General features: G+C 43.3%; 1 long non-coding RNA gene across 1 annotated transcript in view; it reads left to right on the forward strand.

Moving 5' to 3' along the window:
* LOC120997629 overlaps positions 1-27,917 on the forward strand; it is a 99,062-nt gene that overhangs the window by 21,365 nt on the left and 49,780 nt on the right. The window contains exon 4 of the long non-coding RNA XR_005778203.1: positions 1,842-1,849. This is a non-coding gene — a long non-coding RNA (uncharacterized LOC120997629). The remainder of the gene's footprint in view (positions 1-1,841; positions 1,850-27,917) is intronic.

The raw sequence follows: 27,917 nt of genomic DNA on the forward strand, positions 1-27,917 counted from the left end.
AAGACCAGATGGATGAAGACCACCAATATATCCTTTTATTGGTCACACACATGCACATAGACGTCACACACTCATGAAACATACTCATATAGGAACATCCACTCATCGTTACACACACAGTCCCAGCACATAATGACAGACACAATCACTGTAGGTAGACACATGCAGACACTAGAGGTAGTCACACACACCTGCACTACACACATTTGTATAGCGGTCACCTCCCTTAGTATGCCTGGAGGAAGGGCAGTACAGCGGCCATGGCTTCCCACAGGTTTCCTCCACAGGGGGTTTTTCCCGTCCTGAGTGTCGCTCTACACTCTTCGTGAGTGATGGGAGGTAACAACATATACACACACATATAATAGATATACATATAATAAATATCACATTTTTTTACACCTTATACTGTGTCTGACTCATTTCTTTTATTTCTGTGTGTGAAAGCCAAAGCAAATAAGCCTAAGCCTCTGTAAATACTAATCAATGGCATATATCTAGGATATGCAATCAATATGATGCAGGTCTGGACACTGGGACCACCACTGATCAGGAGTAGTGATGAGCGGCAGGGGTCATATTTGAATTTGTGATATTTCGCGAATATTTTGTAGAATATTAGTCGAATATTCCCGAATTCGAATATTCGTTATATTCCACACACTTTTTTTTCCCTCGAAAATCGGCAAGGTAATGATCGCGTAATATGCGAATATTACGTGATCAATTCAGGCGTGTGTTAAAAATGAATATATAGCACTATAGAATATAGTGTTAAGTGTTCACTTCAGATGGAAAAAAATGACGACTATTCTAAAATACGAATATATAGCACTATATTCAATATAGTGCTATATATTCGTTTTTTAGAATATTCGTCATTTTTTTCCATCTAAAGTCATGATTCCTCCCTGCTTAAGTTGCTTGTGGGCCAATGACTCATTGGCCCACAAGCAAGGAGGAATCATGTGTTCAGATGGAAAAAATGACGAATATTCAATATAACAAATATATAGCACTATATTCGAAATATTCGCAAATCCTCGAAGTGGCGATATTTGAGATAAAAATTTGCTTTTCGAATATTCATGCTCAACACTAATCAGGAGAATGCAGGGTCTGCTGCAATTGGTGGTCCATTGCAGTCCTTTCTCTTGCTTTATATCTTATGTTATCTCAGTTTCAGCTCATCCCCATTCACTTGAATGAAGATGTCACAGTTCAGACCCAACCTGATCATATACTAATAACATATCCTAGTGATCTGTCATCAATTTGTATTAGTCTAGCACAGATTCTTAAACTCTGGTAAAATGTGATTTTTCATGTGTGGTTTACATTTCCACTTCTTACACTCCTAGTCCTACCAGTATAAGGAACACTACTCTACGGCGAGACCTGCATGTGATACAGAAGAAGACAGAACTGTAGGAAGAAGATCTCAAGTCATAATCTGTCATTCTGCCACTTATCTCCAATCACAAGATCATCAGTCATGGGGACATTTTACTGGGGGACTGATCAGCTTTGTTCCAAGAACTGTGACCTGGGACATGGCTGGATATATTCTGAGGTCTCTTCCTTGTCTTTGTATCTGCCATATTCATCACCACTTTGTGTATATATATATATCCGGGGCGGACACTGGCAGCAGACGGCCCCTGTGCAAAGAATGTGCCTGGGCCCCCCAACCACACATATAGAAATAAACATAGGACATAGGTAAAGATTAATACAATGAGGTGTGACAGCAGAAGGGACCCCAATTTGTCATCTTCCCCTAATCCTACAGGGAGAGGAAGGGGTGATCAGTCGCATCAAAGATAGTGGAGACCCTTTAGATACTGTGGTGCGTATTAATGTCCTCTTAATGCTCCTACATAGTAATTTTTGCCCCTTTGTGCCAGCACACAGTAGTAATATCCACATTGTGCCCCCTCCACAGTAGCTATGGACAGATATGTACCCCTCACAGTAGTTATGCCAGATATCTGCCCCCGCACAGTAATTATGCCCAGATATGTGCCCCTCACAGTAGTAATGCCCAGATACGTGCCCACCACAGTAGTTATGCCAGATTATTTGCCCATCACAGTAGTTATGCTAGATTGTGTCCTTCACGGTAGTTATGCCAGATATGTGCCCCCTCACAGTAGTTATGCCAGATTATGTGCTCCCTCAAAGTAATTGTGACAGATTATGTGCCCCCTCACAGTATTTATGCCCAGATATGTGCCAACTTCACAGTAGTTATGCCAGATATGTGCCCCCTCACAGTAGTTATGCCAGATTATGTGCCCCCTAACAGTAGTTATGCCAGATATGTGCCCCTCACAGTAGTTATGGCCAGATATGTGCCCCTCACAGTAGTTATTGCCAGACATGTGCTCCTTACACAGACCTATTGAAATGAACGGATTCAGGATTCAGTCTGGATGATATGCATTTACACTGGCCGGCGCCTCTTCATAACATCAGCAGAACCACTTCCAGTTTAGGGGTTATTAGGACCAGTGTCTAAAACACCAGTCTTAATAAATGACCCCCTGCATGTCTGGGCAACACTTTTAACCCATTTACACGACACGGACCATATGTATTTTATGATCTGCTAATTACGGATGACGCCCATGTGCCATCTGCATTTTTTTGCAGAGCTATTAACTAGCCTGCATGTTGCGGACCAGTATAGGACATGTCACATTTCCTATCCTTTGCGGAACAGACATACGGATGCGGAAAGCAAATGACTTCCATGTGCTTTCTGCATCTGTATGTCCGTTCTGCACAAGATGGAAAATGTTACGTGTCCTATATTTCTCTACAAAATGCGGACTGCAGACCCATTTAAGTTAATGGGTTTGCAAAAATATACAAATCACATATGGACGGTATACATATCTTGCAGATCCGCGGACCGCAAAATACATTGTTAATGTAGCCTCACCGTATGTGGGTAAGGGACAGTCACAGGAGGGCCAGAGGGGGATAGGTGGGGTAAAAAAGAACAACATACCAAGCCAAGTTCAGTGTCTGGCAGAGACAGTGGTCACTGAGGGGCAGCCTCCGCTCCTCACTTCCTCCTAAATTCCTGCTAGGAGAGGACCGCATGTGGGCAGAGCTACCACCAGGGGGCGGAGCTACTGACATTACCAGACGGGAGGCGGAGCTACACACAGTGAAGTGGCTCAGCACAGACCTGGCTGACGCTAGTACCCACTACACAGCAGGACTGAGCTGTATGGAGGAGGGGGGGGCGATCGCAGATGCAGCTCAGGATGTGCTGCCCTGGCCCTGCTCCTCAGAGCTGCGGATGCAGAACATCCTGAGATTGAAGTCAGATAGTAAGGTGGGCCCTTCTACATGCGGGATGGTGTGATGATGAATGGTGAAGCGTGCGGCTCTCTGCTGCACCATTACAATCAGCTGTCTGTGCGTCCTGTAGATGCATAGACAGCTTAATTGGAGGGCCCCCTCCCACGCTGGGCCCCTGTGCAGCTGAACCGGCTGCACAGGCGGTATGTCCGCCCCTGATATATATATATATATATATATGCATATATTAAGACAATTGTGGATATGTCAGCCCCTTTAAGCAGTTTACAGGTTGGGTGATATGTTATAAGTCTAAAGCGGCCAGGTACTATTAATCCTCAACATTGTTAAATGCTCTTATTTAAATAAATTATACATATTTCTTGTTCTTACAAGTGTGGTAGTGTCATTGATTGGTTTCTAGTGATATTCTAATAGAAACAGTTAATATGTACTAGTATAAAACTACTGAAATATTAAACATATTTTTTTCTATATCTAAAACTATATATGAAATAAGATCACAAACCAATTAGAATCCTAAAAAATAAATAAATAACAGAGAAAAGACATAATGAAAAGCCAGCATGTGGCAGGCGCAGCACTATGAAGTGCCTTTTGCACTGTGGCATTAGAAGAATTTTGATATCTCTGACTTTTAGTCTAACCAGACTGTCTATTGCTTGAAATAACTTCTTTATTAACTTCAACTTTTCTTCATATAACACTGCCGCCTCCGCAGCAGATAGTCCATGTACATAACACGTGTTGAAAAGATATCACAAAATGGCGGTATGATTAAGATGGTGGTTTAACTGTTCAATCTTGTCATTCAACACAAAATAGTGGATATATTTCTCTCTTAAGTATCTGTACTCTCACTTCATGTTATTTAAGCACTTTATGATCTCTCTGAGAGGTATATCTGAGGTCTAACTAATAGTTATGCTTGCTTAACTTGGTTTGCAGTTTGCAGTATGCAATTGCTTATGATCTGGTATTCGCAGTTCGCAGTTTGTATGCAATTTGTATGGAATCTGGTTTGTATGCTTGCAATTTGTATTTGCAATTGTATGGTTGCAATTGGTGGAACTGTAAGTAAACACATACAGTACAGACCAAAAGTTTGGACACACCTTCTCATTCAAAGAGTTTTCTTTATTTTCATGACTATGAAAATTGTAGATTCACACTGAAGGCATCAAAACTATGAATTAACACATGTGGAATTATATTCATAACAAACAAGTGTGAAACAACTGAAAATATGTCATATTCTAGGTTCTTCAAAGTAGCCACCTTTTGCTTTGATTACTGCTTTGCACACTCTTGATGAACTTCAAGAGGTAGTCCCCTGAAATGGTTTTCACTTCACAGGTGTGCCCTGTAAGGTTTAATAAGTGGGATTTCTTGCCTTATAAATGGGATTGGGACCATCAGTTGTGTTGAGGAGAAGTCAGGTGGATACATAGCTGATAGTCCTACTGAATAGACTGTTAGAATTTGTATTATGGCAAGAAAAAAGCAGCTAAGTAAAGAAAAACGAGTGGCCATCATTACTTTAAGAAATGAAGGTCAGTCAGTCAGCTGACAAATTGGGAAAAATTTGAAAGTAAGGGCTATTTGACCATGAAGGAGAGTGATGGGGTGCTACGCCAGATGACCTGGCCTCCACAGTCACCGGACCTGAACCCAATCGAGATGGTTTGGGGTGAGCTGGACCGCAGAGTGAAGGCAAAAGGGCCAACAAGTGCTAAGCATCTCTGGGAACTCCTTCAAGACAGTTGGAAGACCATTTCAGGGGACTACCTCTTGAAGCTCATCAAGAGAATGCCAAGAGTGTGCAAAGCAGTAATCAAAGCAAAAGGTGGCTACTTTGAAGAACCTAGAATATGACATATTTTCAGTTGTTTCACACTTGTTTGTTATGTATATAATTCCACATGTGTTAATTCATAGTTTTGATGCCTTCATAGTCATGAAAATAAAGAAAACTCTTTGAATGAGAAGGTGTGTCCAAACTTTTGGTCTGTACTGTATATATATCTAGTTCAGTATACAGTTCTAAACACAATACTAACAATATAAACATTACATTATATAACTGTTTTAAATACCTATATTGGCCTTTTGTTCCCATAAAACTCAGCTCTCAGTGGAGTGAATGTCTCTTCAGCTCCTGTCTCTGGTGAATAATGATTCTAGCAGCAGGAGCTGGGGGAATTCCCAGACAAGCTGTCTGTGAGGGTGGCTGTAATTGGTGAAAACTCTTGCTGTGTGAGAAGCTAGCTGTGATTGGTCTAGACTTCTGCCCAGCAACAACAGATTAACACTATGCTTTCTGTTGTTTTTGCTGTGTCACTGAGCTTACCTGACGCTATAAAATTAATCTTAAAGGCATATTATCTTTTTCTGCTTCAGTGAACACAAAATATAACAGTTATATGACATCCAAAACATGATGTCACAGTAAATAACTCTGCTTTTGTCTTTAACACATAAACATAGGAACTGTATTAAGGCTATTGGCAGGTCCAGCTGCATAAACATACAAGCTATATTAGCAACCTAGGACAGGTCTTAGCTGGCCAGCTACACAGCATAACTCTAATGATGACGTATAAAATGTAATCATCTTTAGTAATATATCCATAAGGCGTATGCAGGATCTGAAGTTCAGACAAAACAAAAAAAGCAGACAAGTGGATGATGCCCCTGATAACATATCCACCAAAGAAGAAGTGGAACAAGTGATATTGAAGTATGATCATGTGGGCTGGAAATGCAGTGGCCATGATCTGGTCAAAACATGCAGCTTCAGTTAAAGAGGCCCTTAACAAAAAAAAGGTGACCAAATTCAGATTTGGCAGGTGTTATCTCCACTGCACTATTAATAATGGACCATAGCACGACTAAAATATAAACTTGTGCACCATTCTGATAGAAAGTATATAGAACAGCGCACAAGTTATCCATGCCTGGTGCATTATGAAAGCAATGTACTACGCTGTGTCAGTATATAAAATGTTCAATGCAAACTTACCATCAAGTATGATCAGTTGAATATAGAAAGCGCAGTTTTAAGAAATGTTTGTGAAACATCTGATATTACTCTACATACACTAAGCAAAAATATAAATGCAACACTTTCGGTTTTGCTCCCATTTTGCATGAGCTGAAATATTTTCTACATACACAAAAGACCCATTACTCTCAAATATTGTTCTCAAATCTGTCTAAATCTGTGTTAGTAAGCACTTCTCCTTTGCCGAGATAATTCATCCCACCTCACAGGTGTGGCATATCAAGGTGATTAGACAGGTTAAATATTGCACAGGTGTGCCTTAGACTGCCCACAATAAAAGTCCACTCTGAAATGTGCAGTTTGATCACACAGCACAATGCCACAGATGTCGCATCGTTTGAGGGAGCGTGCAATTGGCATGCTGACTGCAGGAATGTCTACCAGAGCTGTTGCCCATGCAATAAATGTTTATCTCTCTACCATAAGCCATCTCAAAAGGCGTTTCAGAGAATTTGGCAGTACATCCAACCGGCCTCACAACTGCAGACCAGGTGTAACCACACCAGCCCAGGACCTCCACATCCAGCATGTTCACCTCCATGATCGTCTGAGACCAGCCACCCGAACAGCAGCAGCAACAATCAGTTTGCCTAACCAAAGAATTTCTGCACAGAAACCGTCTCAGGGAAGCTCATCTGCATTCTCGTCGTCCTCATCGGGTTCTGGACCTGACTGCAGTTCATCTTGAGTGGACAAATGCTCACGTTCGATGACATCTGGCACGTTGGAGAGAAGTTCTGTTCACAGATGAGTCTCGTTTTTCACTGTTCAGAGCAGATGGCAGACAGTGTGTGTGGCGTCGTGTGGGTGAGCGGTTTGCTGACGTCAGCGTTGTGGATCGAGTGGCCCATGGTGGAGGTGGGGTTATGGTATGTGCAGGTGTATGTTATGGACAACGAAAATAGGTGCATTTTATTGATGGCATTTTGAATGTACAGAGATACCGTGACGAGATCCTGAGGCCCATTGTTGTGCCATTCATCCACTACCATCACCTCATGTTGCAGCATGATAATGCATGGCCCCATATTGCAAGGATCTGTACACAATTCCTGGAAGCTGAAAATATCCCAGTTCTTGCATGGCCAGCATACTCACTGGTCACCCATTGAGCATGTTTGGGATGCTCTGGATCGGTGTATACGACAGCGTGTTCAAGTTCCTGCCAATATTCTGCAACTTCGCACAGCTATTGAAGAGGAGTGAACCAACATTCCACAGGCCACAATCAACAACCTGATCAACTCTAGATGACGGAGATGTGTTGCACTGCGTGAGGTAAATGGTGGCCACATCAGATACTGACTGGTTTTCTGACCCCCCCAGTAAGGCAAAACTGTGCACATTTCAGAGTGCCCTTTTATAGTGGGAAGTCTAAGGCCCACCTGTGCAATATTCCTGCTGTCTAATCAGCATCTTGATATGCCACACCTGTGAGGTGGGGTAGATTATCTCGGCAAAGGAGAAGTGCTCACTAACACAGATTTAGACAGATTTGTGAACAATATTTGAGAGTAATGGGTCTTTTGTGTAGGTACAAAATGTTTCAGATCTTTGAGTTCAGCTCATGCAAAATGGGAGCAAAACCAAAAGTGTTGCGTTTATATTTTTGCTCAGTGTATAATATTCTTCACACACAATTCATTCTGAATTTCCAGAACGAGGTTGCTTACAAGATTTGGTCAAAAAGGATCTTGTTAACCACCTCAGCCCCCAGTGCTTAAACACCCTGAAAGACCAGGCCACTTTTTACACTTCTGACCTACACTACTTTCACCGTTTATTGCTCGGTCATGCAACTTACCACCCAAATGAATTTTACCTCCTTTTCTTCTCACTAATAGAGCTTTCATTTGGTGGTATTTCATTGCTGCTGACATTTTTACTTTTTTTGTTATTAATCGAAATTTAACGATTTTTTTGCAAAAAAATGACATTTTTCACTTTCAGTTGTAAAATTTTGCAAAAAAAACCAGATCCATATAGAAATTTTGCTCTAAATTTATAGTTCTACATGTCTTTGATAAAAAAAAAATGTTTGGGTAAAAAAAAAAAAATGGTTTGGGTAAAAGTTATAGCGTTTACAAACTATGGTACAAAAATGTGAATTTCCGCTTTTTGAAGCAGCTCTGACTTTCTGAGCACCTGTCATGTTTCCTGAGGTTCTACAATGGCCAGACAGTACAAACACCCCACAAATGACCCCATTTCGGAAAGTACACACCCTAAGGTATTCGCTGATGGGCATAGTGAGTTCATAGAACTTTTTATTTTTTGTCACAAGTTAGCGGAAAATGATGATTTTTTTTTTTTTTTTTTTTCTTACAAAGTCTCATATTCCACTAACTGTTGACAAAAAATAAAAACTTCTATGAACTCACTATGCCCATCACGAAATACCTTGGGGTCTCTTCTTTCCAAAATGGGGTCACTTGTGGGGTAGTTATACTGCCCTGGCATTCTAGGGGCCCAAATGTGTGGTAAGGAGTTTGAAATCAAATTCTGTAAAAAATGACCTGTGAAATCCGAAAGGTGCTCTTTGGAATATGGGCCCCTTTGCCCACCTAGGCTGCAAAAAAGTGTCACACATCTGGTATCTCTGTATTCAGGAGAAGTTGAGGAATGTGTTTTGGGGTGTCTTTTTACATATACCCATGCTGGGTGAGATAAATATCTTGGTCAAATGCCAACTTTGTATAAAAAAATGGGAAAAGTTGTCTTTTGCCAAGATATTTCTCTCACCCAGCATGGGTATATGTAAAATGACACCCCAAAACACATTCCCCAACTTCTCCTGAGTACGGAGATACCAGATGTGTGACACTTTTTTGCAGCCTAGATGCGCAAAGGGGCCCACATTCCTTTTAGGAGGGCATTTTTAGACATTTGGATACCAGACTTCTTCTCACGCTTTGGGGCCCCTAGAATGCCAGGGCAGTATAAATACCCCACATGTGACCCCATTTTGGAAAGAAGACACCCCAAGGTATTCAATGAGGGGCATGGCGAGTTCATAGAAATTTTTTTTTTTTTGGCACAAGTTAGCGGAAATTGATATTTTTAATTTTTTTCTCACAAAGTCTCCCGTTCCGCTAACTTGGGACAAAAATTTCAATCTTTCATGGACTCAATATGCCCCTCACGGAATACCTGGGGGTGTCTTCTTTCCGAAATGGGGTCACATGTGGGGTATTTATACTGCCCTGGCATTCTAGGGGCCCTAAAGCGTGAGAAGAAGTCTGGAATATAAATGTCTAAAAAATTTTACGCATTTGGATTCCGTGAGGGGTATGGTGAGTTCATGTGAGATTTTATTTTTTGACACAAGTTAGTGGAATATGAGACTTTGTAAGAAAAAAAAAAAAAAAATCCGCTAACTTGGGCCAAAAAAATGTCTGAATGGAGCCTTACAGGGGGGTGATCAATGACAGGGGGGGGTGATCAATGACAGGGGGGTGATCAATGACAGGGGGGGTGATCAATGACAGGGGGTTGATCAATGACAGGGGGGTGATCAGGGAGTCTATATGGGGTGATAACCACAGTCATTGATCACGCCCGTGTAAGGCTTCATTCAGACGTCCGTATGCGTTTTGCGGATCCGATCCATCTATCAGTGCATCCGTAAAAATCATGCGGACATCTGAATGGAGCTTTACAGGGGGTTGATCAATGACAGGGGGGTGATCAGGGAGTCTATATGGGGTGATCACCACAGTCATTGATCATGCCCCTGTAAGGCTTCATTCAGACGTCCGGATGCGTTTTGCGGATCCGATCCATCTATCAGTGGATCCGTAAAAATCATGCGGACGTCTGAATGGAGCTTTACCCCCCTGTCATTGATTACCCCCCTGTAAAGCTCCATTCAGACGTCCGCATGATTTTTACGGATCCACTGATAGATGGATCGGATCCGCAAAACGCATCCGGACGTCTGAATGAAGCCTTACAGGGGCGTGATCAATGACTGTGGTGATCACCCCATATAGACTCCCTGATCACCCCCCTGTCATTGATTACCCCCCTGTCATTGATTACCCCCCTGTAATCAATGACAGGGGGGTGATCAGGGAGTCTATATGGGGTGATCACCACAGTCATTGATCACGCCCCTGTAAGGCTTCATTCAGACGTCCGGATGCGTTTTGCGGATCCGATCCATCTATCAGTGCATCCGTAAAAATCATGCGGACATCTGAATGGAGCTTTACAGGGGGTTGATCAATGACAGGGGGGTGATCAGGGAGTCTATATGGGGTGATCACCACAGTCATTGATCATGCCCTTGTAAGGCTTCATTCAGACGTCCGGATGCGTTTTGCGGATCCGATCCATCTATCAGTGGATCCGTAAAAATCATGCGGACGTCTGAATGGAGCTTTACCCCCCTGTCATTGATTACCCCCCTGTAAAGCTCCATTCAGACGTCCGCATGATTTTTACGGATCCACTGATAGATGGATCGGATCCGCAAAACGCATCCGGACGTCTGAATGAAGCCTTACAGGGGCGTGATCAATGACTGTGGTGATCACCCCATATAGACTCCCTGATCACCCCCCTGTCATTGATTACCCCCCTGTCATTGATTACCCCCCTGTAATCAATGACAGGGGGGTGATCAGGGAGTCTATATGGGGTGATCACCACAGTCATTGATCACGCCCCTGTAAGGCTTCATTCAGACGTCCGGATGCGTTTTGCGGATCCGATCCATCTATCAGTGCATCCGTAAAAATCATGCGGACATCTGAATGGAGCTTTACAGGGGGGTAATCAATGACAGGGGGGTAATCAATGACAGGGGGGTGATCAGGGAGTCTATATGGGGTGATAACCACAGTCATTGATCATGCCCCTGTAAGGCTTCATTCAGACGTCCGGATGCGTTTTGCGGATCGGATCCATCTATCAGTGGATCCATAAAAATCATGCGGACGTCTGAATGGAGCTTTACAGGGGGTTGATCAATGACAGGGGGGTAATCAATGACAGGGGGGTGATCAGGGAGTCTATATGGGGTGATCAGGGGCTAATAAGGGTTTAATAAGTGACGGGGGGGGGTGTAGTGTAGTGTAGTGGTGCTTGGTGGGACTTTACTGAGCTACCTGTGTCCTCTGGTGGTCGATCCAAACAAAGGGGACCACCAGAGGACCAGGTAACAGGTATATTAGACGCTGTTATCAAAACAGCGTCTAATATACCTGTTAGGGGTTAAAAAAAAACACATCTCCAGCCTGCCAGCGAACGATCGCCGCTGGCAGGCTGGAGATCAACTCTCTTACCTTCCGTTCCTGTGAGCGCGCGCGCCTGTGTGCGCGCGTTCACAGGAAGTCTTGGCTCGCGCGAGATGACGCATATATGCGTGACTCTGCGCAGGGCTGCCACCTCCGGAACGCGATCCTGCGTTAGGCGGTCCGGAGGTGGTTAAACTTAGTAATTCTGTGGCTCGCAGTACCAAGATAAACCTGTCCTGATCTTAAAAAGGACCCATAACCTCTCCTGACAGGTCTGTTTTAGTAACTACTCATATTCAATGACAATTCTTATGACTCTGGCATCTATTCTTATGAATCTATGTTGTGTCTTTCCTTTATTATTCATTTGTGAATATATCTTAAAAATCACAGAAAAAAATACAAAACATCCTGCACAATATGATAAAAAAAAATATGCGGATGTCCATGGCTACATTTTGTGACACAGTGAGAGATTTGGTCTGGAAAAACAGGTATTTTCCTCCCAGCATGTGCTGCTGGGCTGATTTATAGCCAGGTGAGGTCAAATACTGGACGGGATTTTAAGTGCCGGTCAGCATTTTGGCAGCACCTGGTTATCCTTAATAGGTAGCTGGGCTCAGAAGCCATGTCTTTGTGTTGGGATCTGGGAGCCTTGTGTCTAGATGAAGGCTTGCTACCTGTTTGGCGTGAAAACAGGTTGGTGCTGCTATGAGCAAGGACTCTTTGAGGCAGAATTGACGCATAGTGTGAATTACTACCAACACCGCAAGGTGACTTTTTGTTTGAATATGACTGCTTGTTTTGTCACTTGCCTAAGTGTGAATAAAACACTGAACTGGTTGATCCAAAGAGCTTGTTGTTGCCTCTATACTGCATCTGCTAATCCTGTCTACTAGAGCGAGTCACCACAATTGGTGGAGGATGCATGCATCAGCAGTGAGGCTGGCGTGATCGCTGATATTTTTGGTTTCTGCATTTTTCAGGCACGGTTGTATGTTGTACATTAAACCAGCTGTATTATAACCAGTGCACCATGACAAAATGGAGGCTGTTGTGAAGGTCCTCATGGAGGCTAATCTGCAGCAGCGAGAGACAAAACTGCAGCAATGCAAGGCTAATAAGCAGCAGCAGGATTCTAACCAGTTGCTGCGACAATACATGATGGCTTTGCAGACAGCAGGAGCAACCCCGAGCGTCCACGATGCCTGGACCACCGCAGTCTAAGATGACCCCCGCAGACGACATTGAAACCTACCTGGCGATATATACGAGAAAGTGGCCATCAGGGAAAAGCTACCCCATGACCAGTGGGCTGAGGTCGTCGTTCCATTCCTGGCATCCGATTCCCAGCGGGTGTATTTTGTCTTGCCGGACGATCAAGCGGCCGACTACCAAAAAGTAAAGGGTGAGATTTCGGCAAGACTGGGGGGGAATGTGTTGGTCCAGGCCCAGGGCGTGCATCAGTGGGGGTTTAAGCCGGCTGAGCCTGCAAGGACCCAGTATTATGACTTACTCCACCTCTTGCAAAAGTGGCTACAGCCTGATGTGCTGAGTCCCCCGGCTATGCTGGATAGCCAATATGTTCTGGAGGGCTTTGCCATAGCCTCTCCAGCACTGGATCAGTCAGTTGTCTCCTGGCAATGCCCTTGAGATGGTGGACCTGGTGGAACGCGATGAAGCTACCAGGAATCTAAAGGAGGGTTCTGTCGGGAGGGGGGGTCGGCAATACCCGGAAATCTCCACCCCAGGCCCGGAGATTTGAACTGATAAAACCCGCCCGGGATGTACCCACGGCGGACCTGGCTCCGATAGTCTGCTGGCGGTGTCAGGAGCCTGGCCATGTAAGGGCTGACTGTACCCATCGGGTTGAGCACATGGACACTAACTATGGCTACAGTCAGTCGCTATATGCCAGGAGGCTGTGTGCAACAGGTACCCCAGTGTCTCTAGATCACTTGTACCAGGTGGAAGTGGAAGACACTCCGGCGGAAGCTCGGCTGGACTCAGGGAGTCTGGTGACCCTAGTAAGGGCTACCCTGGTGCGGTCCACTGAGTTTACTGGCCGGAAAGTCGGGGTGATGTGCATGCACAGAGACTTAAAAGACTACCCCACTGCGCTGGTGTCTCTAACCATGGAGGCCGGTAAAAAGATCCACGAGGTGGCTGTCGCCACAAATATACATTATGAACTTATAATAATGAGAGACTTCCCGGGCTTCCCTGCACTGTGGCCTGCTATGAGAGTGACTGATACCTATGAGACAGGGGTAACCCTAGCAGAGTGGCCCGGCTCAGGGGGGAGACCAGAACCCTGGTAACCTGAGACCGAAGGGCCAGCAGTAGGGGTGACCACCACTTCGGTGGAAGAGGGGGAGACAACCCCGCTTAGTGTGATGGTGGTAGACATGGAGGACTTGCCGCCGGGTCCTGAATTGGCAGACCTCAATGTCTCCGGGGATAATTTTGGTACCGCCGAACGTCGGGACCCAACCCTATCCCGCGCCTGGGAAAATATGTAAATAGTAGATGGTGAACCACAACAACCTGGGGCAGAGTCAGTGTTTCCCTGTTTTGTGGTTCATCAGGATGTGTTGTATCGGGTAAACCAACTACAGGGTGATCCTATTGAGCAGTTGGTGGTCCCTGAAAGGAATCCATGTTCTTTTTTATGTCAAAACCAATTCTGCTTTTTGCTGAAGTTTCGTTTCTCTGTTAGGGACTAACTCTGATTGCTGTGAAACTAATTGCTGTTAAGTTTCTATTCTCTGTAACCCTGAATCTTATCTCTTTGGCAGTTGGCACTACTCCCGGACAATATTCCTAATATGGAAGTTCCGTTTTTGTTTCTCTTTTTCTGTCTGTAGAATAAAACGTGTTAATATGATAGGTTGAATACATAACTTACGATGATATGCTCATAAGGGGGGTAAAGCCCCCTCTATATAACCTGTATGCATTAAAAATAAACCTCAGAGTGTTCATTCAGTACATCACTGTTGTGTCTTTTGTTACCTACTGAGTGAAGCGCTCTCCTGACGTCAGAAAAGGACTCAAACCAAGCCGATACTAGAAGTTTGGTGCCAGGGGTACCAAGTGGGACGTTGAGATTCCTATCAGTTTGGGGGCTCGTCCGGGATCGAGAAGGTTTTCCTCGTGTTCGGTAAGAAAGGCATCTGTTATTGTCCTCTGGCCGATCCGAGAACCACGTCTTGATCTAGTAAGTAGAACCTACAACTTCTAGTATAATTACTGTATCAGGGATACAGGGAACAGACTCCGGGAGTCTGGGGGAGTGACCCGGGGACTCCGGGAGTCCGCCGTGTGGATCACTCAGAGAAAATATAGTGCGCACCAGATAATATTGTCTCAGGGAGACCAGGATGGAGCTTGGTTTGACTCTTTTAAAGTTGTTTTAAAGTATAAGAATATTAGAGTTGATATAAGGATACTGATGTCCGGGTGGTAAGTGTACGGACTGAAGTTCACTATTTGCATAGAGTTTTAAGGACATTGCATTGTTGTTTTACTGTGTTGCGGAGGTCTGCAAATTATATGTTTGATGAAACTCTCCGATATTTTGTGATCAGACCTGAGTCCTTTGCCTAGTTGACAGGATTAATTTGTCGAATCCTTAACGCTTCAGTACAGCCAGTCCTAGGAAAGTAGCATCATTAAAATATCAGACGGAATGGGGTCACAAGGGTCTAAAACAAATTATCCAAAACCTGAGACGGGAGAAACATGCAAAGTTTATGTTGCACGGTGTAGTCCCACAAATTACTTCCTAGTTAACCCATGGGTGGATAATTTAGCTGGATGGACTGAGTCCATGCAAGCTGCTAGCCCCTTTTCCCAGGGACGGCGATAATAGCCCGTACTCCATGGACATGATAAAGGGTCTTTGTCTGGGAGACAAAGAAGCATGGCCACATTTTGACCATGACCCGTCCTAGGATATGGATTACATGATACAAAGGGGTAGGGAATCCTGCAGAGTAAGTGATGTTATATGTGTAATATTATTATAGAAGACAAAAATTGTTCAATAATTTTCTTTCCCCAGCAGTGTAATGTGAGAATCCAGCTTTTAACAAGAATTATTATATATGTACAACATTAACTAAGAACACCTGGCATATAAAATGATTTGGGTTTAACAAAATGACTGTATGATTATAACATGTATATTGTCTTACAGCGACAGACCATCAGCAATTCTGGGTGTGGTGTGGCTATCTGTTTCCGGAAAGCTGTGTTTGTCTGTGCTGCAAGTTTTGGGATGAAACAAAGACAATTGTGTGATTAGGATGGAAGACAAATGATTCAGTGGAATGTGAATGGGTGTGGCTTTGAGTTGTAGTGGAGTTGAAAGTGTGAAAGAGCCCTAATGGATGCTTTTAGCAGAGCTGTGTGTGTAATTCAGTTTTTATGTGTAAGGGCGTGGTTATGAGCTGTTTTGTGAAGATGAGTACATGAAAATGAATATGAATGTGTATGGAGTACGATATTTGTTTTCATATAATATGCGCATTGAGAATTTTATTTAATTTTTCTTGGAAGTTTTTGGTTTTTATTGGTGCCAACAGCATTGATCAAGCTGTAAAAAAATGTATTATTGAAGTCAATGAAAAGTTTTTATGGGCCTTTGTGTGTTTATGTCTGTATTGTCAGATCTGTTTGTTTCAATGTTTGAAGTTACGTGTTACATGTTAAGTGTTGTGCTTCACATCAGAGCTCTGTCCTCATGGACAGCTGGGACACTAATGACAGACAGAAGGTGGACCACAGCGTCCGACTAAAAGGGGTGGACTTAGATGACTGAGAGTAGGATTCATGGTAGATAGCAGTGCAACCTCAAGTGTGTTAAGTAAAGATTTGTTCATTAAGCTTGACTTACAAGTGTCAGCCAAAAATCAGGGCATAAGAGTACACTCAGATCTCATTCCAATCTCTACACCAGTGCCACTGATTCTTTCAAACATACAGAACCACCCAGAACTTAAACCTACTGCCAAAAGAGAAACTCGATGGACTTAGGTCAATGATAAAAGAATTCCTACAAAAAGGGAATCCTGGAAGAGGTGATTTCACCCTACAGCACGCCTGTAAATCCAGTGACAAAGGCAGATGGTGCTACCCGCTTTGTACAGGATTTAAGGGCCATCAACAACATCATTGTGCCTAAAGCCCCTATTGTACCTGACATCACTCAATTACTATCTGCCATTCCAGCAGACGCTCTTTGGTTCAGTGTGATAGATCTGAAAAATGCATTCTTTTCTGTCCTAGTTGACAAGAAGACCAGACTAATTTTTGCTTTTTTCATTGACAGATGTCAACTGACCTGGGGCAGAATGCCACAGGGATACGCTGATTCACCTGTAGTGTTCAGCATTGTCCTCCAAATGACTTTAAAACCATGGCACCCCCCCCCCCAAGGTTCCGTGTTGTTGCAATACGTGGATGATTTACTGTTGTGCAGTATGTCAGTGGAGGCCAACATTGAGGATGGTATATCACTGTTACAATGGTTATTTGAAAGTGGACACAAAGTGTCATTAGGGAAAATGCAATGGTGTAAACAGCAAGTCGAATACTTGGGGTTTGTCCTCACAAAGAGAGGAAGAAGGATCAGTCCAGGAAGAGTTCAGTCTGTAGCGGGCCTGGTCACCCCGCTCTCCAAGAAGGAAATGCTATCCTTCCTTGGAATGATGAACTACTGCAGACAATGGATCCCAGACTGTTCCTACTATGACAATATCTTGAGGCAGGCAACACTGCAGGACAAACCTGATTTAATAAAATGGTCTTCAGAAATGTACAATGCATTTGATTATCTGAAATGTTCATTAATGTCAAGTCCAGGATTGAGCCTCCCTGACTACAAACTGCCCTTCCACATGTTTGCATGACAAAATTCTAACACCATGGCGGGTGTACTGACACAAGAACACGGAGGCAAGTTGCGTCCTTGTGTATTTTTCTCAAAGGTAATGCCCACCCCTGTTCAAGGGATGCCGGCATGTCTGTGTTCTCTTGCAGCCTGTGCTATGATGGTAGAGTTGGCAACTCCTTTCACAATGTGACGTTACACCATTTTTGCACACTACACATGATGTTGTAGGCCTACTCAAGGGCATCCACACTCAACACAGCAGGCAGCTGAGCTCATTGCACTCACTAGGATATGTATTCTACATGCTGGCAGACCTGTCACCATTTATACTGATAGTAGATACGCACATGGGGTAGTGTGGGACCATGGTATGATTTGACAGAGGAGAGGATTCACGGCAGCAGAAGGTAAGGATCATGTCTCACAGGGCAATGCGCTGGCAGATAAGGTGGCGAAACGAGTGGCCAAATGCAACCCCACAGGTTTGTGTAACCATTGGGAGATGCCATGTTTGGCACCTCCAACCGCTGAGATGTCACAAATGCTTAATGATCTTCAAAGATATGCCACTGAACAGGAACAGCAAGACTGGTGTTATCCAGTATTGCAAAAAAATCCTAAGACAGGATTAGTCTGCAAAGAGGGGGTAGGATATAACAGCATTGAGAATCCTTACATATACTCATGGGAAGGCCTTTCCCCACCCGCCCAACAATAGTGCAGGAAGGAGACCTTGATTTTATAAGGGAAGAATATGTCACCAAATTGATACAGGTACTTAATAAAACTGAGGAAAAAGTTGCTTGTACATCTCCATCTCTTCCACAGGAACCCACCCACCCATACAGGGTGGGGGATGAGGTAGTGATCAAAACACTGAAGAAAGGAAAATCCCAAGGTGACTTCGCATATGGCCCACCCACTACCGTGGTTGCAGTGACCAGAACAGCCGTGCTGACTGAACAGTCTCCAACTTGGATCCACGCCACTCGAGTGAAGCTTGTGAGAGCAAGAGAGGAGGCAGGAACAGAGGCAGACAGCCTTGGCCTTGAAGAAGGACAAGAGGTACTAACGGGGGCAGACAGCCCTGACCTCCAACAAGGCCCAGAGGTACTAACGGGGGCAGACAGCCCTGACCTCCAACATGATGAGCTCCTCACTCTTTTCTGGAAAATGGTTGAATGTACTGACTAAGATTGCTTCAATAATCTTGTTGATTTTACCAATTAGCAGTATGGGAGAAGTAGCCGCAACTAGCAAGGGCGGCGTAATCACCTTTTGGTATAATTCATCTAACACTCACGTAGCTACCTACACCTTTTGTCTTTGTGATATATTGAAAACATGTTGATATTATAACTACTGTTCCAACAACTATGTAGAAGGACAGGCCTATATACACTGCGTGCAGAATTATTAGGCAAATTAGTATTTTGACCACATCATCCTCTTTATGCATGTTGTCTTACTCCAAGCTGTATAGGCTCGAAAGCCTACTACCAATTAAGCATATTAGGTGATGTGCATCTTTGTAATGAGAAGGGGTGTGGTCTAATGACATCAACACCCTATATTAGGTGTGCATAATTATTAGGCAACTTCCTTTCCTTTGGCAAAATGGGTCAAAAGAAGGACTTGACAGGCTCAGAAAAGTCAAAAATAGTGAGATATCTTGCAGAGGGATGCAGCACTCTTAAAATTGCAAAGCTTCTGAAGCGTGATCATCGAACAATCAAGCGTTTCATTCAAAATAGTCAACAGGGTCGCAAGAAGCGTGTGGAAAAACCAAGGCGCAAAATAACTGCCCATGAACTGAGAAAAGTCAAGCGTGCAGCTGCCAAGATGCCACTTGCCACCAGTTTGGCCATATTTCAGAGCTGCAACATCACTGGAGTGCCCAAAAGCACAAGGTGTGCAATACTCAGAGACATGGCCAAGGTAAGAAAGGCTGAAAGACGACCACCACTGATCAAGACACACAAGGTGAAACGTCAAGACTGGGCCAAGAAATATCTCAAGACTGATTTTTCTAAGGTTTTATGGACTGATGAAATGAGAGTGAGTCTTGATGGGCCAGATGGATGGGCCCGTGGCTGGATTGGTAAAGGGCAGAGAGCTCCAGTCCGACTCAGACGCCAGCAAGGTGGAGGTGGAGTACTGGTTTGGGCTGGTATCATCAAAGATGAGCTTGTGGGGCCTTTTCGGGTTGAGGATGGAGTCAAGCTCAACTCCCAGTCCTACTGCCAGTTTCTGGAAGACACCTTCTTCAAGCAGTGGTACAGGAAGAAGTCTGCATCCTTCAAGAAAAACATGATTTTCATGCAGGACAATGCTCCATCACACGCGTCCAAGTACTCCACAGCGTGGCTGGCAAGAAAGGGTATAAAAGAAGAAAATCTAATGACATGGCCTCCTTGTTCACCTGATCTGAACCCCATTGAGAACCTGTGGTCCATCATCAAATGTGAGATTTACAAGGAGGGAAAACAGTACACCTCTCTGAACAGTGTCTGGGAGGCTGTGGTTGCTGCTGCACGCAATGTTGATGGTGAACAGATCAAAACACTGACAGAATCCATGGATGGCAGGCTTTTGAGTGTCCTTGCAAAGAAAGGTGGCTATATTGGTCACTGAATTGTTTTTGTTTTGTTTTTGAATGTCAGAAATGTATATTTGTGAATGTTGAGATGTTATATTGGTTTCACTGGTAAAAATAAATAATTGAATGGGTATATATTTGTTTTTTGTTAAGTTGCCTAATAATTATGCACAGTAATAGTCACCTGCACACACAGATATCCCCCTAAAATAGCTAAAACTAAAAACAAACTAAAAACTACTTCCAAAAATATTCAGCTTTGATATTAATGAGTTTTTTGGGTTCATTGAGAACATGGTTGTTGTTCAATAATAAAATTAATCCTCAAAAATACAACTTGCCTAATAATTCTGCACTCCCTGTATGTGTAACAGACTCATACTGGGGAAAAGGTTGTGCATACTGGGGATCAGTGGGATGGAATACAGGGACAGAATGGGGATATAAACCAGAAAGCGCCCTCAAAAGGAGAAAAAAAAAATTTGAAGTCCCTTTTGACAAGAATGACACTCCTTGAGAGAGGGACGTGTTATGTGGACACCTCCTCATTGAATTATTGCAAAAAAAGGTCAGCGGAAATGAAAATTGTATTGACAATAGAAAACCCTGGTAAATATGATGAAGGAGATTATGTACTGGGATGGTACTTCCATAAAATGTGGGGAGCTGAGACTTCCCGGGTAACACAAATGTTCAGACTTAGAGATATGTATAAGTCTAAGGAATACCAACCCATCACAGGTGTCACCAAAAACCCACTAGCCCCACATATAGTTTCTTTAAAAAAACCTAACGGCCATATCTGATCCCACATATGAGGATACTTTGGCCATGGAGACGGGTTTTTCTGATGTTAATTTGTGGCTGGAGTGGATGAAGTATAGTGCAGCCTCTGTGAATAAAAGTAACTGTTACATATACGGTGCTGCAAAGCCACACCTAGGTACCGTACCCCTAGTGTTACCAGAAAGTGTTGAAGAATGTTTTTTGACTCTTTTTGTTAATATGTCTTATAACCACAGTGTATGTACAGAATGGAAATCAAAATACCCTCTGTTAAAAAATCCTCGCCCAGGGGCAGGTATCCAGGTATATCCAGGTAACTACACATGTTACAAAGGGAATACACATGGGAGGAATGTACAGAATTTCACCAAAGGTTATTGTCACAAATACAGCAATCTGAACATATCCCTCACTCAGAACCAAGTGTACTCCATAGGAGATGTGTACTGGATCTGTGGAGATGGAAAAATAAGATCCAGATTGGAAGGTGCCTGGAAAGGTGAATGTGCGCTTGCCAAAGTTATAATGAACATGCACATTTTTACTGAATCAGATATTATAGAAAAAGGGGTGCTAAAGATAAACAAAAGAAGCAGCCCCCTTTCAAGTTTTGATTGAGTTGTGTTCCAAGAGGGGTCCCAGATGAGTTCAAAGCTAGAGATCAAGTAGCCGCCGGATTTGAATCAATATTTCCCATCATTACTGTGAATAAAAATGTGGATTGGATAAATTACATATACTACAATCAGCAAAGGTTTGTAAACTATACCAGTTATGCATTACAAGGGGTAGCAGAAGAACTACAAGCAGACTCAATCATGACATTCCAGAATCGAATGGTGTTGGATATGATTCTTGCAGAGAAGGGTGGAGTGTGCCGAGTATTGACTGATCCGACCTCCTGTTGCACATACATACTAAACAATACTGGCCCCACTGGTAAGGTCACAATAGCTATAAAAAAGCTTGAAGATCTGTCAATAGAACTGGAAAAGAACTCAGGTATAAATAATCCATGGGATCAATACTTTGGGTGGTTCACAAGTTGGAAACAAGGTCTCATGCAACTAGGGATTGTCATACTAATAGTAATTGTAGGTGTAGTAGCATTATGTGTTATTCCTTGAGACGAATGCTAGAAAAAGGGCTCTCTAATATGTCATTATATCAGACTACTCTACCCCAGTAGGATCGAAGCCCAGATGGGTATAAGAATTACCTAATATCATATAGAGAGAAAAAGGACAAGAAAGGAAAGAACCATGTAGTGTGATACACTAAAGGTTCTAAGAGGGGATTTGAAAGGAATCCATGTTCTTTTTTATGTCAAAACCATCTGCTTTTTGCTGAAGTTTCGTTTCTCTGTTAGGAACTAACTCTGATTGCTGTGAAACTAATTGCTGTAAAGTTTCTATTCTCTGTAACCCTGAATCTTATCTCTTTGGCAGTTGGCACTACTCCCGGACAATATTCCTAATATGGAAGTTCCGTTTTTGTTTCTCTTTTTCTGTCTGTAGAATAAAACGTGTTAATATGATAGGTTGAATACATAACTTACGATGATATGCTAATAAGGGGGGTAAAGCCCCCTCTATATAACCTGTATGCATTAAAAATAAACCTCAGAGTGTTCATTCAGTACATCACTGTTGTGTCTTTTGTTACCTACTGAGTGAAGCGCTCTCCTGACGTCAGAAAAGGACTCAAACCAAGCCGATACTAGAAGTTTGGTGCCAGGGGTACCAAGTGGGACGTTGAGATTCCTATCAGTCCCCAAGGCTTATCGCAAGCTTGTGTTAGATATAGCCCACTAAAATGTTCTCGGGGGTCACCTGGGGCTGCAGAAAACTTAGGATCGTATTCTACAGTGGTTTTACTGGCCCAGCATATTCAAAGAAGTGGAAGAGTTTTGTAAGTCTTGCCCGACCTGCCATATAACTAGCCCCCAGCCACATTTCTGTAGTCCCCTAGTACCTCACTCGATTATTGAAGTACCGTTTGACCAAATAGCTATGGACCTCATAGGCCCAGTACTGAAGTCCGCCAGAGGGCATTAACACATCTTATTCATTCTAGACTACGCCACTCCGTACCCTGAGGCTGTGCCACTGCGACATACCTTGGCCAAACTCATAGCTAAGGAGTTAATGGAGATGTTTTCCCGAGTAGGACTACCTAAAGAGGTTCTGACCGACCAAGGGACCCCTTTTATGTCCAAGGTGATGGGGGAACTCTGTAAGTTGCTGCACATAAAACAACTACGGACGGTCTGGTAGAACGGTTTAACCAAACATGAAAAAATATGTTGAAAAAGGTAGAGTCTAAAGATGGGAAGGACTGGGACCTTCTTCTGCCCTATCTCATGTTCGCAGTGCGAGAGTTACCCCAGGCCTCTACTGGGTTCTCGCCCTTCGAACTGCTGTATGGCAGACACCCTAGCGGTATCTTCGATGTGGCCAGTGAGGCGTGGGAACAACAACCCACTCCACATAAAAGTGTCATCGAGTACGTTACCCAGATAACCAAAAACACACATATAATGTAATTACATTTTATTGGTAGAAATACACACAACACAAATTAGACATCATATAAAATGTAGAAGCAAATACATAAAGTGCAATGACAAGAAAAGACTCCCATACAGGTAACCTAGTTAGATGTAATTACTCAGCTATGGAGTCCCCGGTTTTGGTGACTTCAAAATAGAGTTTATAGTACAGACCGATGCCTCCGAAGTCGGCCTCGGTGCTGTACTGTCTCACTGTCTCAGGAAGTCAATGGGGAGGAGCATCCCGTTGTATTCCTCAGCCGTAAGCTCACCTCAGCCGAGACGCGGTATAGTATAGTGGAGAGAGAGTGCCTGGCTATCCTGTGGGCACTAAAATCTCTCTGCTATTATTTATTGGGGAGAAAATTCTGCCTGGTGACAGACCACTCCCCTCTCAAGTGGATGAGCCAGGCCAAGGATAGAAATGCCCGGGTCACCCGATGGTTTCTCTCCCTGCAAAACTTTACGTTTTCGGTGAAACGAAGGGAAGGCCGGTTACAGGGAAATGCGGATGCCCTGTCCCGGGTACACTGTCTGGCGTGTGTTCACCCCCTCAGGGTTGAACAAAGGGGGGGTATGTGAGAGGTTTGGTCTGGGGAAACAGGTATTTATCTCCCAGCATGTGCTGCTGGGCTGATTTAAAGCCAGGTGAGGTCAAATACTGGACCGGATTTTAAATGCCGTTTACGGGTTTTGGCAGCACCTAGCTGTCCTTAATAGGCAGCTGGGCTCAGAAGCCATGTCTCTGTGTTAGGATCTGGTAGCCTTGTGTCTGGAATTAAGGCTTGCTACAGATGTAGCAGGGGTAACACACACACTCTTAACTCAAATTTCTTAACTCATCATGTTATCTTGAAACAAAAGCCATTGAAAAGCAATTGCTTAACGCATTTAGTTACATTTAGTTTAGATAACATGTCTCATAAAGCATGTGTGTTAACCCTGCTACATCCGTACCTGTTTGGCGTGAAAACAGGTTGGTGCTGCTATGAGCAAGGACTCTTTGAGGCAGAATTGCCGCATGGTGTGAATTACCACCACCAACACCGCAAGGTGACTTTTTTGTTTGAATATGACTGCTTGCTTTGTCACTTGCCTAAAGTGTGAATAAAACACTGAACTGTTTGATGCAAAGAACTTGTTGTTGCCTCTATACTGCATCCACTAATCCTGTCTACCAGAGTGAGTCCCCACAATTTATAAAATAAAAATTACAGAAAATAATGCACTCATACAATTGATGCAAACATTATAAAATCTGAGACTCTCATCCAATATACACTGCTCAAAAAAATAAATGGAACACTTAAACAACACAATGTAACTCCAAGTCAATCACACTTCTGTGAAATCAAACTGTCCACTTAGGAAGCAACACTGAGTGACAATCAATTTCACATGCTGTTGTGCAAATGGGATAGACAACAGGTGGAAATTATAGGCAATTAGCAAGACACCCCCAATAAAGGAGTGGTTCTGCAGGTGGTGACCACAGACCACTTCTCAGTTCCTATGCTTCCTGGCTGATGTTTTGGTCACTTTTGAATGCTGGCGGTGCTTTCACTCTAGTGGTAGCATGAGACGGAGTCTACAACCCACACAAGTGGCTCAGGTAGTGCAGCTTATCCAGGATGGCACATCAATGCGAGCTGTGGCAAGAAGGTTTGCTGTGTCTGTCAGCGTAGTGTTCAGAGCATGGAGGCGCTACCAGGAGACAGGCCAGTACATCAGGAGACGTGGAGGAGGCCGTAGGAGGGCAACAACCCAGCAGCAGGACCGCTACCTCTGCCTTTGTGCAAGGAGGAACAGGAGGAGCACTGCCAGAGCCCTGCAAAATGACCTCCAGCAGGCCACAAATGTGCATGTGTCTGCTCAAACGGTCAGAAACAGACTCCATGAGGGTGATATGAGGGCCCGACATCCACAGGTGGGGGTTGTGCTTACAGCCCAACACCGTGCAGGACGTTTGGCATTTGCCAGAGAACACCAAGATTGGCAAATTCGCCACTGGCGCCCTGTGCTCTTCACAGATGAAAGCAGGTTCACACTGAGCACATGTGACAGACGTGACAGAGTCTGGAGACGCCGTGGAGAACGTTCTGCTGCCTGCAACCTCCTTCAGCATGACCGGTTTGGCATTGGGTCAGTAATGGTGTGGGGTGGCATTTCTTTGGAGGGCCGCACAGCCCTCCATGTGCTCTCCAGAGGTAGCCTGACTGCCATTAGGTACCGAGATGAGATCCTCAGACCCCTTGTGAGACCATATGCTGGTGCGGTTGGCCCTGGGTTCCTCCTAATGCAAGACAATGCTAGACCTCATGTGGCTGGAGTGTGTCAGCAGTTCCTGCAAGACGAAGGCATTGATGCTATGGACTGGCCCGCCCGTTCCCCAGACCTGAATCCAATTGAGCACATCTGGGACATCATGTCTCGCTCTATCCACCAACGTCACGTTGCACCACAGACTGTCCAGGAGATGGCAGATGCTTTAGTCCAGGTCTGGGAGGAGATCCCTCAGGAGACCGTCCGCCACCTCATCAGGAGCATGCACAGGCGTTGTAGGGAGGTCATACAGGCACGTGGAGGCCACACACACTACTGAGCCTCATTTTGACTTGTTTTAAGGACATTACATCAAAGTTGGATCAGCCTGTAGTGTGTTTTTCCACTTTAATTTTGAGTGTGACTCCAAATCCAGACCTCCATGGGTTGAAAAATTTGATTTCCATTTTTTTTATTTTTGTGTGATTTTGTTGTCAGCACATTCAACTATGTAAAGAACAAAGTATTTTAGAAGAATATTTAATTAATTCAGATCTAGGATGCGTTATTTTTGTGTTCCCTTTATTTTTTTGAGCAGTGTACTGTATATTAGATATATAAATCCAAAAGAACATATGATATGACTCCAAAAAGTTCCAAAAAATGTTCCAAAAAATGCAAAGTCACTCTTTAGTAGTATGTTCCAAAAGTGACCATTATGTGTTGATTAAAGTATATATGCAAATGTCCCGTTCGAATAGTTGATTATTTGGATGATGATCAGGACTTATATTTAAGTAATTGTGGAATACAATGTTACTTTTAATTTAGGACACAATGTTGCAAAATAGTTGATCATAAAATAATGATGTGGACTTGTATATATAGGTAGTCTCCTTCCAAGAAGTTATGGAAATAAGATTCTAGTCCAAGAATGTAATGATAAAATAATAGAATTATTCAGTTCATTTGTAGGCGAGCTGTTGCTTAATGCGCTGTTTGATCTTTTAATACCAAAGTCTTAGAATATCTTATCACTGTGATATTTCCCTTGATAATATAGCAGATTGTAATGTTGTAAATCATACGTTACCATTCCACGATATGTTTGTAATCACCAGTGATTATATGTGCGATTTTCAATCTTTATTTTTAATCCTGTACTTTTTTTTTCTTGTAACACACGGTGTGAATAAATTTGTTTATAACTCCTCATTCTAATGTAGTCCATGCGACACCAGATATTAGTGTGCCATCCATTATTTTTACTTTTATTATTTAGATTTATATCAAGCTGGCAGCTCAGGGGAGTGTCTTTCCTGTTGAAGCTCAGGAGGCGTGTCCTTTCTGCTGGAGCTCTCTCCATATCACAGGATAAAACTGAGCATGTGCGTCCATCTCAGTGAGCCGGACAAATAAATAAGAAAAAGAACAATAAGTAAGTGGCGCTATACAGATATATTTCATTGAATAACTCTGTGGATTTTTAATTACGTACAATTACAAAAGTATTCATATCCAGGTGCTGATTTGAAAACGGCAAAATATTTTTATGGGACAACCTCTTTAAAGAATTGTCTGCTCATGAAACCATCAGCTTGCTTGACAACAAATCTACTGGCATGGTATCCTCATGACTGCTGCTTATTCTTTGTTTTCCTGCACTTTCCCAGCACTTGGGAAGATTCTGGAGATTTGGGGCTGGAAAGTGCTAGTTTGGATTCAAGCCTGCAAGAGCACTCAGTATCCTTGCCGTTATATGCCACTTCTGAAAGTGGAAGCTGTCTCCATTTAATGATGACCACCAGTTCCCCCAGTAATGATCCAGACTGAAACGGTCTATATAAAATAAAGCTACTGATAACCATCTTGAAGGTGAATTAATCACTCATGAGTTTTAAGGGTAGGACCCAGTAGGCTTTTATTCTGCCAGTGTATTCCTTAAAAAAAACTAAATATGGGGTAAGAATTTGCAAGATGTGTGGGACCACTATAGGATACACCTTTGTCTTTAGAGTCTATTAAGGGGGAAAAAAATACATAGAATTCCTAAGATTTGTCAGTGAAATTGCAACCATTGGCAAAATAGTCTAGGACTTGAAGTGGCCTCTACTGAATACTTATTAGTTGTACACTCATTACTATGCAAGTGTTCCATTGTATAAGCAATTACATGGACT

Source organism: Bufo bufo, chromosome 4 (assembly GCF_905171765.1).
Source record: "Bufo bufo chromosome 4, aBufBuf1.1, whole genome shotgun sequence".
Taxonomy (NCBI): domain Eukaryota; kingdom Metazoa; phylum Chordata; class Amphibia; order Anura; family Bufonidae; genus Bufo; species Bufo bufo.